This window comes from Mus musculus, chromosome 9, assembly GCF_000001635.26.
Source record: "Mus musculus strain C57BL/6J chromosome 9, GRCm38.p6 C57BL/6J".
In the NCBI taxonomy this organism is placed as follows: domain Eukaryota; kingdom Metazoa; phylum Chordata; class Mammalia; order Rodentia; family Muridae; genus Mus; species Mus musculus.
Genome location: NC_000075.6, coordinates 67,688,296 through 67,703,425, shown reverse-complemented (window position 1 = coordinate 67,703,425; position 15,130 = coordinate 67,688,296). Strand labels below are relative to the sequence as shown.

The 15,130-nt window shown below is 44.1% G+C and overlaps 1 long non-coding RNA gene across 1 annotated transcript; it reads left to right on the top strand.

The window, feature by feature from the left end:
• The first annotated feature begins 9,232 nt into the window (after window positions 1–9,232).
• Window positions 9,233–14,016, top strand: Gm30936. The gene is made up of 3 exons (XR_379576.3): window positions 9,233–10,529; window positions 10,662–10,742; window positions 11,923–14,016. It is a non-coding gene; the product is annotated as a predicted gene, 30936 (long non-coding RNA).
• The last annotated feature ends 1,114 nt before the right edge of the window (window positions 14,017–15,130 follow it).

Sequence of the window (15,130 nt, the reverse complement as noted above, 5' to 3'; positions counted from 1 at the left end):
TTTGATTTGAGTCAGGATGAGGGTGGGTAGTTTGGGTTTGGGTTTCAACAGATGGAGCCTGAAGTGGGAGGGTAGGTCTTATCTGAAAAAAATCCAGTATTGTGTTTTTTTTCTCTCCCATCCCTGTTAATAGACAGTTGTGAGACACCATGTGTGAGTCACCGTATTTGTAATGGGAGAAGACGTCATGAGATGTATTTGGCATACAGGGATAGGCAGAGGTACATGGTGACAATGCAATCATTTGACTTAGAATCAAGGAGAGGAGAGGATCAGGGATGGGAACAGGCTTGTCAGAAGGACTTGGCTTAAGGTCATGAAGAGGCTCCTTAGGTGGGAAAACAGAAGAGCAGATCCTCAGGTGTGGCCCTGTGATGGACCTGGCTTTCATGAGTACAATAGGAGGGCCTCGCACATCAAGATCATTGTCCCAGAAGAATGATGGTATCATGGTACGCACAAGTGGCTAAGGGGTCTGACCTAGTACCATAGACTTTAACAAGACATAAATTATTAATTTTTTAAAAAAAGACAAAACGTGGGGCTGAAGAAATGTCTCTGCAGTTAGGAGCACTGGCTGTTCTTTCAGAGGTCCTCAGTTTTAACTCTCAGCACTCACATGGCATCATCTCACAACCATTTATAATGAGATCTGATGTCTTCTTCTGGTGTGCAGGTGTACATGCAGACAGAGCACTCATATACCTAAATATTTTTGAAAAAAATGAAAGTAAAGAAGCAAGCAATCCTCCTAAATAGACCTATAAAATTTATGAATTTTTTTGTTTCACTACAGAATACAGTTTTAATTCAATCCACTGGCTTTCTAGGCTTCTAGACTTACTGCTCTGACTTACTTTTCAAGTTCATATTTTAACGATTCTACAATTTTCAATTCAGCTCTATAGAGTATATAATTTCAGTTCTGTTTTCAAAGAAATTGTATGAGATTTTATGTCCACCATCTCAGCTTTAATATCATTAATTCTGTGCTCCATTGACATGATATACTCCTGTCTTTCCTGCTCTTTCTGTTGGTCAGAGGCGGCTTCTTCCTAAAGAACATTAAAAAGACACATTTTAAAATAGGACATCCAAGGAGAGTTCAAAGGGATTAAGAGGAGTGGTTGGTGTGGTCAAAATACCTAGTGTTCATGTTTGAAATTACCAAGATCAAACTACATGACTTCAAATAAAAGAAAAATTCTGTTTAAATTACAAATATCACTGTATTTATTCTAAATAAAGGAAACACTTATTTGAAACATAACTATCCAACAAATTATTGTGTAATTTTCTTTACATTTAAATCCACAAGGCAAAGGATATTTTAAATGAAAGAGAAAGGGGTTGGAGTTCAAATACTTTATCAACAACATCAAGTGCATTTAAGCAGAATTTTTTAAAGATTTCTTCCTGTGGTGCTGTAGACTGGACCCAGGGACTTGTGGATGACAGAGAGCTATCCAACCATAGCACTCTACATCCTCATCCCTGAAGTATTCATATAATAATTCCAAAATTAATAATATAGTACGATTTTATAGTAAAGCATGGAACTTATAAAAGACTGAAGTTCATTATCCACATCACAATCATTTTCTTTCTCACAAATTTTCAAGTAATCTCAAAGATCACATGATTCCCTATTGAAAACAGGAATTCTGAAAGATGAATTCTTTTTGCACTAATAATCAAATCTAAGATGATTATCAATAAAAGTGGATGGCTTCTTTTTCCAAAAATCTACAACAGAAGTTGCCATGAAACACAGAAGAAGCACATACAATCCTACACACAATCCATTGAAAATGAAATTTGAGGTGGAGTTAATTACAGCACATGGCAGATGACTGTAGTCACCTGTAATAATCGATTCACTTTGTTTGTTTCTTCCATTACTTGACACCTGTGTTGCCTTTCAATGGCTTTCCTGTGCTTTTCTACCTTGCTGCACTCTACCATGTTCTGGTCCATATGGGTTTTGAGGCTGAGTATTTGCTCTTCATGCTGCTGTATTTTGCACTCTAGCATCTCACACTTCTCCTGGGCTGCTACCATCTCTGCTAACTTCTGCTGCAGGGCATTATTTTCATCTTTCAGGCATTTCCAGTGGGGTTGTGCTTGTTGTAATTTTGTTTCGATACCTTCAAGCTCCTCTCTTAGTTTAAATATCATATCATTTTCAGAGAGAGTTGTACTTGTACTTGAAGCACTGGAATCTGAAAACTCTCCATGTTTATGTGCATCTGAGTCTTCCTCCAACATTGTGCACAGATTCTCAAACCTGGCTATTTCTTTTTCTAGTTCACTATTTCTCCTTTTCATTTCATCCAAACTCTGTGTCAGTGAATGGTTCAACTTTTCAGACGGGGTTCTTGGAAGCTGTTCATTCTCTTTTGCTTGGAGTTTTCTTGCAGCTTTTAAGTCCGAATTTTCAGCTGTGAGCCTCATATTGCGTTGTATATTGCTCGCAACTTAGTCTTTTCAAACTCTATTTGAGACCTTTCTTTTTGTAATGCAATAATATCATTTCTTAAACTTTCATTTTCTTCTGTGACTAGTTCACAATTGTGTTTTTAATTTCTAGTGATCTTTTATTAAATGAAGAAACTGCAAACAAGATTTGCACAAGGCTGCCCGAATCTTTGCTCTGCCTCCTGAGCTGTTCAATAAGATGCAAAGTAGAGTCGAAACTGATCATCTCACAGTCCTCTAAGTTTCCCTCAGATGGTGATATTAGTTTGTTAAGGTCAACTATAAGATTTCCTTGTTCTATGTTTGACAAACACAAGATTTCTTTGTTCTTTGATCTCTTCCTTTTCATCGGAAGTTTTCTTTGAAGACCTATCTAATTCATCAGCGTCCTCTATCTTTTCTTCCTTGTTTTCTAAAAGTTTTGCCAGGTTGTCATGGTTTTTTAATTGAGCCAGTTTAAGTGGTGTGAAGCTATCCTCATTCCTTATAGTGATGTCAGCATGATGGGCCAGCAGTTTGGCTGCCATTGACATGTTGTTATGCCAAACAGCATAGTGCAGTGCTGTGTTCCCACTACTATCCATAGCATTTTGATCAGCACCGTGTTCTAATAACATGGCCATACATTCTTCACGCTCATACTGTGAAGCCTTAATTAGTGCTGTGCTGTTGTCACTGTCGTGGAGATCAATGTCACAATTCCGCTCTATTAGAAGGGCAACTACATCCGGATGGCCATGCACACAAGCATAGTGTAACATAGTTCTTGGCCACCCAGCTGAACAATGGTGACATCGCGGGCCCAGCAGCGCGCCCGCCGCTCCCGCTCACACGTCACCGGCCCGTGGGCCTGCTGTCGGCCGGGAGCCGGCTCCGGGCGCGATGGGGTTGCGGGCATCGCATCGTCCCGAGATGGCGGCCAGCCTGCGGGCTCCTCCTCTCCCCGCTCCCGTCACAGCCCGAGAGGTTGCGACCGCTGGGCAGAGAAAGGGAAGTGGGCGGGCTGAATTTTTCTTTAAGCGTGGTTAGGACAATCTTTTGTGTCTGGTTGCAGTTACTGGGAGCTGCTGCAGCCAGTCCTACAGAAAATGGTTACTATTACCGCAAGTCTCAGTGGTAGGAACATGATGGTATCGTGGCCTAATTCCCAAGCGTCCTTCTTTTTAATGCCAAGGTTTACGTCATGAGTAGATCAAGATGACTGCCAGATTTGCAGCTGGAGAAAGGCTGAAGAAATTGATCAAGCTTATGGCATAGATTAGTGGATCTCTGCAGTGGTCAAAGCATTGGTGAAGATCTTAGATGGGCCCCTTTGCTTATAGAAAGTGACCCAGAGAGGTTGTGGACTTTCACAATCTGAGTCTCCTGCTATTCAAGGAATGCTGCTGCTCTATTAACCCAAGGGTAATGGATTCATAGAGTGATGCCCGTGACATTAACAGCAGTGGAAGTAGTCAGAATCACCACGAGGACCTTTTCAAAGGGATTGGAGAGGGTTCTTTTTTCCAATGTATTTTTGCTGGGACTTTTGCTTCCTGGCCAGTAGGTGTGTGACCAATTTCCTAAGAGAATCAGGGTCCTTTCTCGGGTCACCAAAGTGATGTAATAGAGGATTTTTCCTAAGGCCTGGAAGTATCAGGACATCTCCAGGCCAGCTACATGCCAGGGATCTCCTTCCTGTTCCAACACCAATAAAATCAGTCCTATAGAATCTCAAAAGACGAAGAACCTGAGGGGTTCCAAGCACATTGGGTTCAGAACAGGGCTTGGGCTAACATAACCCAACTGAATTTCCTGCCAAGGCTCAGCTAAAATGGTCTTGAGGGTCCAGTTCACATGCTCAACTATGCCTGAACTTTAAGGCCTATCTATAAACAGTGTGGTGCTTAGCAAATGGTCTACCTCTAAAGTCTTGGTCAGGATATGAACTATTGCTGACACAAATACAGGCCCGTTGCCAGACCTGATGGTGAGGGACTGTCTTATCTGTGCGTTTTTCTCTCTGGGCAGAGCCTTGGTCAGGTGTCATGCCCTCTCAGTGCTCCTGGGACAGGCCTCAAGCCCAACTGACTAGGTTCACACTGACACCAAAAGCTATCTCTCTGAAGCCTCTACAAGGCTCAACATCAGTGAAGCCTACCTCTGTATCTTTGAGAGGAGCCATTCCCATTGCCTGAACCCCAGGGTCAGACCCAGGCCCTTGGCTGGTGTTATTTTGTGTACACGCCACCCATACAGCACTGATCTTGGCACTCTGGGGCATGGGGGAATGCTCAGGTATGAAATAATAGACTCACTGAGGAAGCACTGAGTCGTGTTTAGGGTGTGGTGCAGGAGAGGGTCTAGATGCTGAACCTGCTTTGATTTGAGTCAGGATGAGGGTGGGTAGTTTGGGTTTGGGTTTCAACAGATGGAGCCTGAAGTGAGTTGTTTCATGGCAGTAGGTCATACCATGTCAGAAAAAAAATGGGCTTCTGGTGTGATAGCTCCCGCCAGGCCCTCGTTACCTTAGTCCCACCTTCATCCTCAGCTCATTGGTCTTTTTCCCTGGAGTATTGTAGAGAAAGGGGCAAATTCTGGTGCAAGTGGGACCCTGAGGGCTGGTTCCAGGCTTATAAAGGAGTTTGACTTGTTGCCAGTCTCCTCTTGGCTGCTTGATCAGCTAGTTGGTTTCCTTTGCTGACAGGCTCAGTCACTTTTTGATGTTTTTTTGCAGGACCTTACTGCTGCCTGGGAGTGCTTCCAGGTTGCCACTAAAAGCTGGAGAATTTCCTCTTTACTTTAAAATGCCCCCCCCTTCTGTGGGCATCCCCTCCTCCATAAATGGCTCCATGCTTTTGAGTTGGCTTGCTTCCCCCTCCAGTGTCTTAGTGCTTGAATGAGCCAGCCCATTGTATTGCCCAGCCTAGGTAGAGTGTCTACCTTTATTTTCTTACTGTCTACAGTCAATAGTTGAGCAGTTGAGCAGCAGAGCTACATCCTGACTGGTTCTGGGCTTGGTGGATTATGGTGATAACAACACAGAGGCCAGGGACCTTTTCAAGTAGGGAAATTGATCTGTGCATCCTGGGGGGCCTCGTTATTACAGTGTTGGCCATCAGTCCTCTCACGTGGTGTGGTTTGAAGTTAGCTCTTGTGCAGCCTCCAGCATTGCTCCTACCTCAGACTGCTGCAGCCACTCAGGGTGGTTGGTATTTCGGTATCATTTTAGGATGAATGGTTTTTGCTTTGTTGTGCTTTTTTGCTTTCTAGCTATGAACAATGCTAGATTTTTGATGGGGATTGCACTGACTCTGTAGATGACTTTCAACACACCTATCTCTACAACATTCTGCCAGAGGATGAGCTTGGGAGAGGGCATTCCATCTTCTAGTGTCTATTTCTTCAGTGTTCTGGTTTTCACTATAGATGTCATTCACATCTTTGTTATGTTTATTCTTCACATTTAATTTTTTAATCTATCATGAATGGGTTTCCTCTTTTGCAAGTTCATCAGCATACAAAAAATAAAGCTATTGAGTTTTTGTACATTGATTCTACATCCTATATTGTTGAAAATGTTTATGCAATCTATTCTCAGGGGCAGTTTACAATTAAGCATAAAATCATGTCACATGCAGACAGAGAAAATGTCACGTCTTCTTTTTCGAATTTGTGTCTCCTTTGTTTCTCATATTATTCTAATTAGAACTTGGAGCTGTATACCAAGAGCCAAGGGAGAGCACAGCTGAACTACCTCCTGAATTGCTGTGACCAGATGACCAGCAGGAAGCAGCTTAAGGAAGGAAGAGTGTATTTTGGCTCACAGTTTGAGGGAACAATCCACTGAGCCGGGAAAGCAGGGCGTGAAGAACAGCTCTCAGCTGAGGCCGCAAGAGCGTATGGCTGCTGGCTCACAGCTGAATAAAGAAGGCAGCAGAGATAAGATAGGATGTGAACAGCCTATCAACATCCCCCTCCCCGCCCCACCCACCCCTGTGACCCACATCTTGCTGCCAGGCTTTTTTTTACTGAGGTCTCCCAAGGCTGCACAGCCAACTATAGAGCTCGTGGAAAGCACTATGCATACTAAATGTAACAGGGCCTTGTCTTGTTCCTGATTTTTAAGTTTATGGGTGTTCAGCTTGCATGTATGTTTGTGGACCACATATGTGCAGTGCTCACGAAGGCCAGAAGGGGCAAGTCTGATCCCCTGGAGCTGGAGTTACAGATGGTTGTGAGCCATCATGTGAGTGCTGGGAATTGAATCCAGGACTTCTGGAAGAGGAGCCGGTGCTCCTAACCACTGAGCCATCTCACCAGCCCCATTGTTCTTAATTCTAGATGAGATGCATCCAGCCTTTCCCTATTTAGTGTAATGTTGGCTGTAAGTTTGTCATATTATGGTATCTGCAATGCTGGCATATGGACTGTCTATTCTCAGCTTCTTCTTGGCTTTTATCATGAAGGGCTGTTGAACTTTACCAACGGCCTTTTCTGTACCTATTGAGACAATGAGATGACCTCCATCCTTACCCATCACACTGATTGATCTGTGAATACTGAACCATCCTTGCACTTGGAATGAGACCCACTTGGACTGGTGTAGGAATTTCCTAGTGTATTCTTGAATTTGGTTTCCATTCGGTTGAGAGTTTTTGTCAGTATTCACCAGGAACTTGGTTTGTAGTTGTCTTGCATTGCTGTGTCCATATCCTGTTTGTAGTGTCCCTAGGACAGAAGCAGTTTGCTGGTGTCCTTCTCTTTGTTTTCGGACTAGTTTGAAGACCATGGATGTCAGTGGCTCATCAGACATCTGGCAGCAGCCAGCAGCGGCTCTCTTTGGACTGAGTTTCCCCCTGTCGGGAGACTTTGCTCTACCTCGGCATACTGCTTCTTGGGGACTCCTTACATTGTTCTCACATTCTTCCTCTAATTTTGGTTGGCCATGTGTACCTTGCAAATTATCCATTTCTTCTAGATTTTTCAGGGTTTTTCCCCCCTCAAGGAAAGTATGTTTCCAAAAATGTTCCCCAATAATGCCCTGGATTTCACTGGAATCTGTCATTAAAAACCCCCTTTCAACCTCTTGATTTTATTGACTTGGGTCTTCTCTTCTTTGGTTAGATTGGCTAGGGAACCTGTCAATCTTGATTACCATTATTCCAAAGAAACAACACTTTAAAATCAGTTTTTGTATTTTTTTTTAGTTTTCATTAATTTCTGCCCTGATTTTTATCGATTCTTCTCATCTTCACTTCTTACTAGTAAAGAAGAGATTTGGAGAAGGTCAGGTGACAGTTTGTCTGTCCTGGTACCTTTGAATTTAGGAACTGAGGTCATGAGTTTTTAGAAGATTCACGTTACCTTGCTGTGCTGGTTGGTTTTTGTCAAATTAACCATGGGAAGAGAGGCCCTCAGTTGAGGAATTGCCTCTTTTGGATTGGCCTGAGGACATGTCTGGGGGCACATTTTCTTAACTTATTGACTAATGTGGGAGGGCCCAGCCCACGGTGGCCATGGCCATCTCTCAGCAGCCGAGTAAGCTGGGGAACAGGTGTTCCTCCCTGCCCTGCCTTGCTTTAGTTCTTGCCTCCAGGCTCCTGCATTCAGGTTACTGCCTTGGCCTAGCTCAGTGATGGACTATGATGAGGGTGAGGTGTGGAATACAGGCACATAGGAGAAGCAGAGGTTGCTTCCTTTTTTGTTGTTGTTTTGTTTGCTTTCAGTACAGAGTTACTCTGTTCCGCCCTGCCTGCCCTGGAACTCACTCCATTGGTCAGGCTGACATCGAACCCAGAGATCTGTCTGCCTCTGTCTAGGATTAAAGGCATCTGCCACACCTAGCAGGGGCTGGGTTCTTAAGATGGCTGCTCTTTGTTCCCAAAGAACATTGTGGCAAAATAACAGTGGGAAAGAAATGCTTGCCCAGGGGTGGATACCTGGGTGGGATGGATGGGGAAATGGAAGGACCTAGGAGCCCTATTTATAAAGCACCCAACTCAGAGCCCATTGGTCAGACTCCCTACTGAGGGACCTCTCCCTACTCTCCCTTTCTCTGGATTGGATAGACAAATCTTTACCTGCCTTACAGGACGAAATCAGTTACAAACTCTGCTGCCCACCCCACAATTCCAGATGATTGTACTTGTAACCCTTTCCTCCCCGAGTTGCTTTTGGCCAGTGTTTTGTCACAATGACACACAATGTCACAATGTCACTGGGTTCAGCTCACCTTTCTTCTTCTCAGTGCTTCATCTTTGTGCTTGAGTGCACTTTTTAACTGTCCTATGACGCTTCCCTCATCTCTTTTTTACTTTAGTTTGAGACAGGGTTTCTTAATGTGGCCCTGGCTGTCCTGGAGTTCTCTATGTAGACCAGGCTGGCCTATAACACAGAGATCCTCCTGCCTCCCAAGTGCTGGGATTAAAGGTGTGTATCAAAAAGCCAGCCCACCCCCTTTTTAGAAGCTTTCTCTCCCCTCCAGTATTCTCTTTTGTGAGTCATGTGATGGTCCTTGACGGAACAAAGTTATTCTAAAAAGACATTTGTGCCCCTTCCTTTAGCTATCAAACTATTGAAAAAGTGGTCTCCAAGAAGTTTGGAATTTCCCCAGAATCTTGAGTTGTCGTTACTGGGGAAAAACAGATTCCCTTTAGAGATTTAGTCTCATTATTAAAGGAATTTAGAAATGGGCTCAAAATGCAACTCAAAAGACATTTTATATATATATATATATATATATATATATATATATATATATATATATATTTGAGCTTAAGAGAAAAACAGTGCAACTTAGTTGAAAATTCTAGCAGCTGGTATTTGCCTTTCAATTTGGAGATGGACTACAAATAGTTTAAGAAAGGAAAGAGCATGCCCAAGAGTACAAGTGAGCCAGTGAGCTGAGGGACTAGTCCTCATAGCATGGGCCGTGCATCACTCAGACATCCCTCCCCTCCCTCACTGGCTTGCTGCCTTACAGCCCCACCTCAGCCCCGCCTCTGCCCCGCCTCTGCTGTTTATATTCCCCATGCTGTGTTTGCTGCAGGCTTTATCCCATGCTGCCTGTCGGTCCTCCTCTGCAACTGGCTACTTTCCGATGTTAATCTTGCTTTAGCTTTTTCAGTTTCTACTCTCCTGTCTCACTGAAAGAAGAAAAAGGCCGAAGTGCTGGCGCCAACAAGAAGCAGTGGGAAGTTGTCTCCAGGAAGCAGATTCTGCACAGTTTTGACAACTTTTCATACTCCCTTGTAAGAGAGAAACTACAGTAGAGCTAATGATCTTGTCAGTGATGAACAGGGCCACACCTTGACCTGGACTCCTCAACTCTGCCCGCCTCTTGCTTCCTATTTTTGTTGTGGAGTTCTCGTGTAGAGAGATGGGACATGCAGCCTTTCTGCCAGGAAACAGCATTATCCGTGGTGGCAAGGCGGCAGAGGTTCACAGGATTCACATCCAAAGGCTGAGCACAGCAGGGCGTGCATCCTTGCATAGCCTTCCTGAATTTCCCTTTACATTTTAGTCTTTTTGTATCCTTTCTATGGTAACATACGTTCTGACTCAGATCTTTGTCACAGTGTAGATATTAATTATGGCAGTCGCCCTCCTTTTGTTTCTAGAAAGGCCCTTATCACATTTGACAGGGACCTGGAGAAGGCCTGGAGGTAGAACACTGGACCTTTTCCTTTGCAACTTTTATCAATATGGCCACTTGGAACCAATCTTAATTTTCACTATTACCTGTCTCTTGAATTCATCTTTTGAGGACAGACACCCAGCACAGCTTGGTACAGCTGCCAGAGCCTGCATGCAGTCTGACTACTGGTAATAATTTTTGGCCAAGTTGGGACCAGAAGAAAACACCCATTTGGGGTGTCAGCCACTAGCCAGAAGTTGGCCCAGAATGGAGGAGAGCGACTGAGTGACCCAGATAATTTCTGAAGTCATTTTACTTCAGGAACTTCTTCCTCCCACTCCAACCAGAGTCATCTGGTTTTTACCTCAATTTGATGAAACAGAAAAATGAGTAGTTGAACTTTGTTTTTGCACTCCTAAGAAACTGACTCTAGGTAAGTTTCTCCCTGATCACTGGGACTGGGGCTTTGTCTCCCTTTCCTTGGTCTGGGGGGGGGGGGCTTGGAGGGAGGGGGCAGGTCTTTTTAACCACTTGAGTAGCAAAACCATTTGGTTTTGTCTTTCAGAGTTTTTCTGAGCCACCGAACTTTTGTTGAACCTTCTAGGCTATTGCATCATTTCTAGGTCAGGCCTTGACAATGTGGAAGGTATTTTGAGCCAATTTTGAGTTCTTTTGAACTATCTAGGCGTCTGCTGTGTGACAGTAAAGGCTGAGAGGTATTGATAGTCTGGCGTTCTGGTGAGTCACAGAAGTTCTGATGAATCAGCAGGAAACCAAGGCTATTGAAGAGATCTCTGGTAGGATCTGTTCTCCACCACCTCCCTGCACACACACACCCGCGCACGTGCGCACACACACACATACTCGCGCGCACACGCACACAAGCACACACACACACACACACACACACACACACACACACACACGCACGCACGCACACGCGCGCCTCACCTTAGTTCTTAGGACATAAGCCATTTGGGCTGAATCTTACTCTTTCCACTGCACCATGCCAGACTGACAAAGTCAGGACAGCTTCCCTCACCTGTGGAAGTGCCAGCAGTTACTCTTGTCTATTTGAGGAGTGACCGTCCTCCCCTGATAGAGGTACAGGCTTCAGAGCAAGAACAAGGTTAGCAGGAGCCTGGGATGCCTCCATCCCTACATATGCAGACAGTCAGCACTGATAACTTTTGTTTTGTTACTTCAACATGGTGGAGAATTGCCTCTATCTTTGTATGCAAGGTTTTGATCTGCTCGTTCGTGACCTTATTAGAAGGTTTTTGGTTTTGGGGTTGTTTTTTTTTGGGGGGGTGGGTGGGTTCTGTTTTGGTTTGGTTTTGGAGGTTTTCGGTTTTTGTTTTGTTGTTGTTGGGGTTGTTTGTTTGTTTGTTTGTTTTGGGCTTGTTTTGGCACAGATATCCTAGATGAGTTTTGACTGAACAGTCTCCATGGTCTGCGAGACACCTTCTGCCTATGGGTTGTTTATAAGTTAGCTATGGCTCATCACTTTAAGTTTGAATAGCTCAAACTCAAGTCACACAGCCTCGGATGCCCTTCTACATTACTTCTTCACATTGCTGTTGGTCTAAGATTAGTCATCCCTGAACCATCACTGTGGATTCGGGCACTGGCACAATATTCTCTGGGGGTTTCTTGCCCCAGAGCTTCTTGCTTTCTGCTTAATCGTTTCTTGGGACTTGTGGAGTCCTACTGGCCGGATTCTATGCATCAATGTATTTTTATTTCACTAATCAGTGGGAGGAGGAGGTATACACGAGGCACCCAGCTTCTGGTCACTGAACCTCTCCATTCTCATTATGAAACAGATGCAGATTATCTGCTTGCATACCAAGCCTGGAGGCCATCAACATCACCAGTTGCAAGAGGAGGCTCAGCAAGGGCTCATCCTGTGTCCCGGGCAGACAGATTCAGCATTGCCTCTTAATGGAATTCTAATCTCAAGACTCTGGCCTCCGTTCTTTTTGTTCTCATGTTGGCTACCTTCTGCAGATTTGTAAAGTTGCCCAGAGCTGTGCATTCATGCCCTAGGCGTTTAATAAATGGAAAGTTTCTCCCTGTTCCCTCTCCTAGATCATGTTCAGAAAAGCATTAGGGTTGCTTCCTACACCTGGACTCATCTCTGCCCTTGTCAGTCCACCCTCTAGGCCTCCACTGTTAGAAACAGGGTCATCTCAGCATAGGATGCAACTGAGAAATGGTTGAGCTATGAAATTCAAGCTTGTTTCATCCAGATCCAGCAATGCACACACACACACACACACACACACACACACACACACACACGCACACAACTGCTATCTAGACAGTGGCACATGAGCTATTGGGTGGCTGGTATAAGTGCCTCAGTGAACACGGGTCTAGGTTCGCTAGTATCAATTGGTACCCTGGTTTCAAGGTCAAATAAAGCACATTGAATTAGTGTGGTATTTGGAATCTTGGTATAGTGTAATATGTTACTCCAAGAGCCATTTTGATCACAAGCACATGGTGTCCATGGGCCTGTGGGACACCTGCCTGGGCTCCACTCAGTATGTCATCTGAATTACAGGACCACCATGATCAGCTCTGGTGATTGCACTTCCCATCTCTCCTCCACTGTGATCTTGTTAGAATAGAAATAAAGGTCCATCCTAGTTCGGCAGGTCAATCACCTGGCTAAAGACCACATGGAGGGAGGTCATGCTAAAGAGGTAGGCAGAATACTCATTTCTTTAATGGGACAGTTTACTTTTCCTTCCCATAACCCCTGCCCCTAGCGGAGCAGCTTGCTGGGCTGCAGCCATACGGCTTTGTAAGTCTGTGAACTTTTCTAAACTATTCAGGAAAGTACAACTTATCTTTATCTTCCTCCTATTTCTCATCTAAGCATTATTTTGCTAATGCTCTGGGCTGCCCCAACATTTGGGGCTTCCTTGCTCTTTTTCTAAAACTCCCCTCTCTGTCCACACTGTGTCTGACCTTCATGCTGGCGTGAACAGTGTGGCTTGGAGCCCTTCTCCCTCCATTCTTTCCCCTGGGCAGTTGCTGAAACCTACAGCTTGCCTATCCTGGGGGTTTCCTTTTAAGCCTCTATAAAAATTCACCACCTACTTCCATTTCTGTCCATTCTTAAGTTCTCTACTAATAGACTAAGAATCCCAAGAAAGAGTTCCAGTTTCCCCTGTGTCTGCTGGTGACCACAAAAAGACTCTGAGATCCTGCTAATAATTGGTATAAGCATGAAAAGCCTGCTTGGACTCTGTTGGTGATCTCCAGTGAGAGTCCTAGCTAACCAGCCAGAAACGGCCTCTCTCTGTAAACCTTCAACTGCCTCTAGAGGCTGACAGGGTAAAATCTCATCTGCCCCCAGAGGCACTGAAGACAGCATGGTTGCAAACCTCTGGACACTTCACATTTTGTTAATAACCTTAGTTATTAATAACTAATTTATATCAGTTCACTTTTTAGTCAGCTTTTGCTGAGGTAAAGTCCTCTGTAATCAGTTTTTCTTCAGTCTCAAATTCTACAGTTAAACCCTCTATACTTGGGGGGGTTAATATTGTTTTTTTGTTTTGTTTCCTGTTGGGGGGGTCACAAGGGTCCAGGCGGACACAAAAAAGTAGTGGGAGGTGGGTGTGATCAGGGTATATGATGTGAAATTCCCAAAGAATCAATAAAAAAAATATGTTGAAAAGAAGGAAGAGAAAAACCATAAGCAACAGCTCCTGTAATCAATGCAGTCCAAACGCTGTCCCGCAAACAGACAGACACTCACACAGACACACAGACACACAGACACATACACACTCAGACATGACCAGTGTAATTTTGGTGCATTTATAATAAGCTCATGAATAAGATGCAGAGGTCCTGAGTTCAAATCCCAGCCACCACAGGGTGGCTCACAACCATCTGTAATAGGATCTGATGCCCTCTTCTGGGGTGTCTGAAAAGTGACAGTGCACTCACTTTTTTTTTTTTTTTTTTTTTTTTTAAAGAAATCAGTCTGGCAGTTCCTCAGAAAATTGAACATAGTACTACTGGAGGATCCCGCAATACCTCTCCTGGGCATTGTTCCAACTGGTAAGAAGGACACATGCTCCACTATGTTCATAGCAGCCTTATTTATAATAGCCAGAAGCTGGAAAGAACCCAGATGCCCCTCAACAGAGGAATGGATACAAAAAAAATGTGGTACATTTACACAATGGAGTACTACTCAGCTATTAAAAACAATGAATTTATGAAATTTTAAGGAAATGGTTGGACCTGGAGGGCATCATCCTGAGTGAGGTAACCCAATCACAAAAGAACTCAAATGATATGTTCTCACTGATAAGTGGATATTAGCCCAGAAACTTAGAATACCCAAGATATAAGATACAATCTGCAAAACACATGAAACTCAAGAAGAATGAAGACCAAAGTGTGGATACTTTGCCCCTTCTTTGAATTGGGAACAAAACACCCATGGAAGGAGTTACAGAGACAAAGTTTGGAGCTGAGACAAAAGGATGGACCATCTAGAGACTGCCATATCCAGGGATCCATCCCATAATCAGCCTACAAACGCTGACACCATTGCATACACTAGCAAGATTTTGCTGAAAGGACCCTGATATAGCTGTCTCTTGTGATACTATGCCGGGGCCTAGCAAACACAGAAGTGGATGCTCACAGTCAGCTATTGGATGGATCACAGGGCTCCCAATGGAGGAGCTAGAGAAAGTACCCAAGGAGCTAAAGGGAACTGCAACCCTATAGGTGGAACAACAATATGAACTAACCAGTACCCCGGAGCTCTTGTCTCTAGCTGCATATGTATCAAAAGATTGCCTAGTCGGCCATCACTGGAAAGAGAGGCCCATTGGACATGCAAACTGTATATGCCCCAGTACAGGGGAACGCCATGGCCATAAAGTGGGAGTGGGTGGGTAGGGGAGTGGGGGGAGGGTATGGGGGACTTTTGGGATAGCATTGGAAATGTAAATGAGGAAAATACCTAATTAAAAAAATGAGTAAATTGTTAAAATA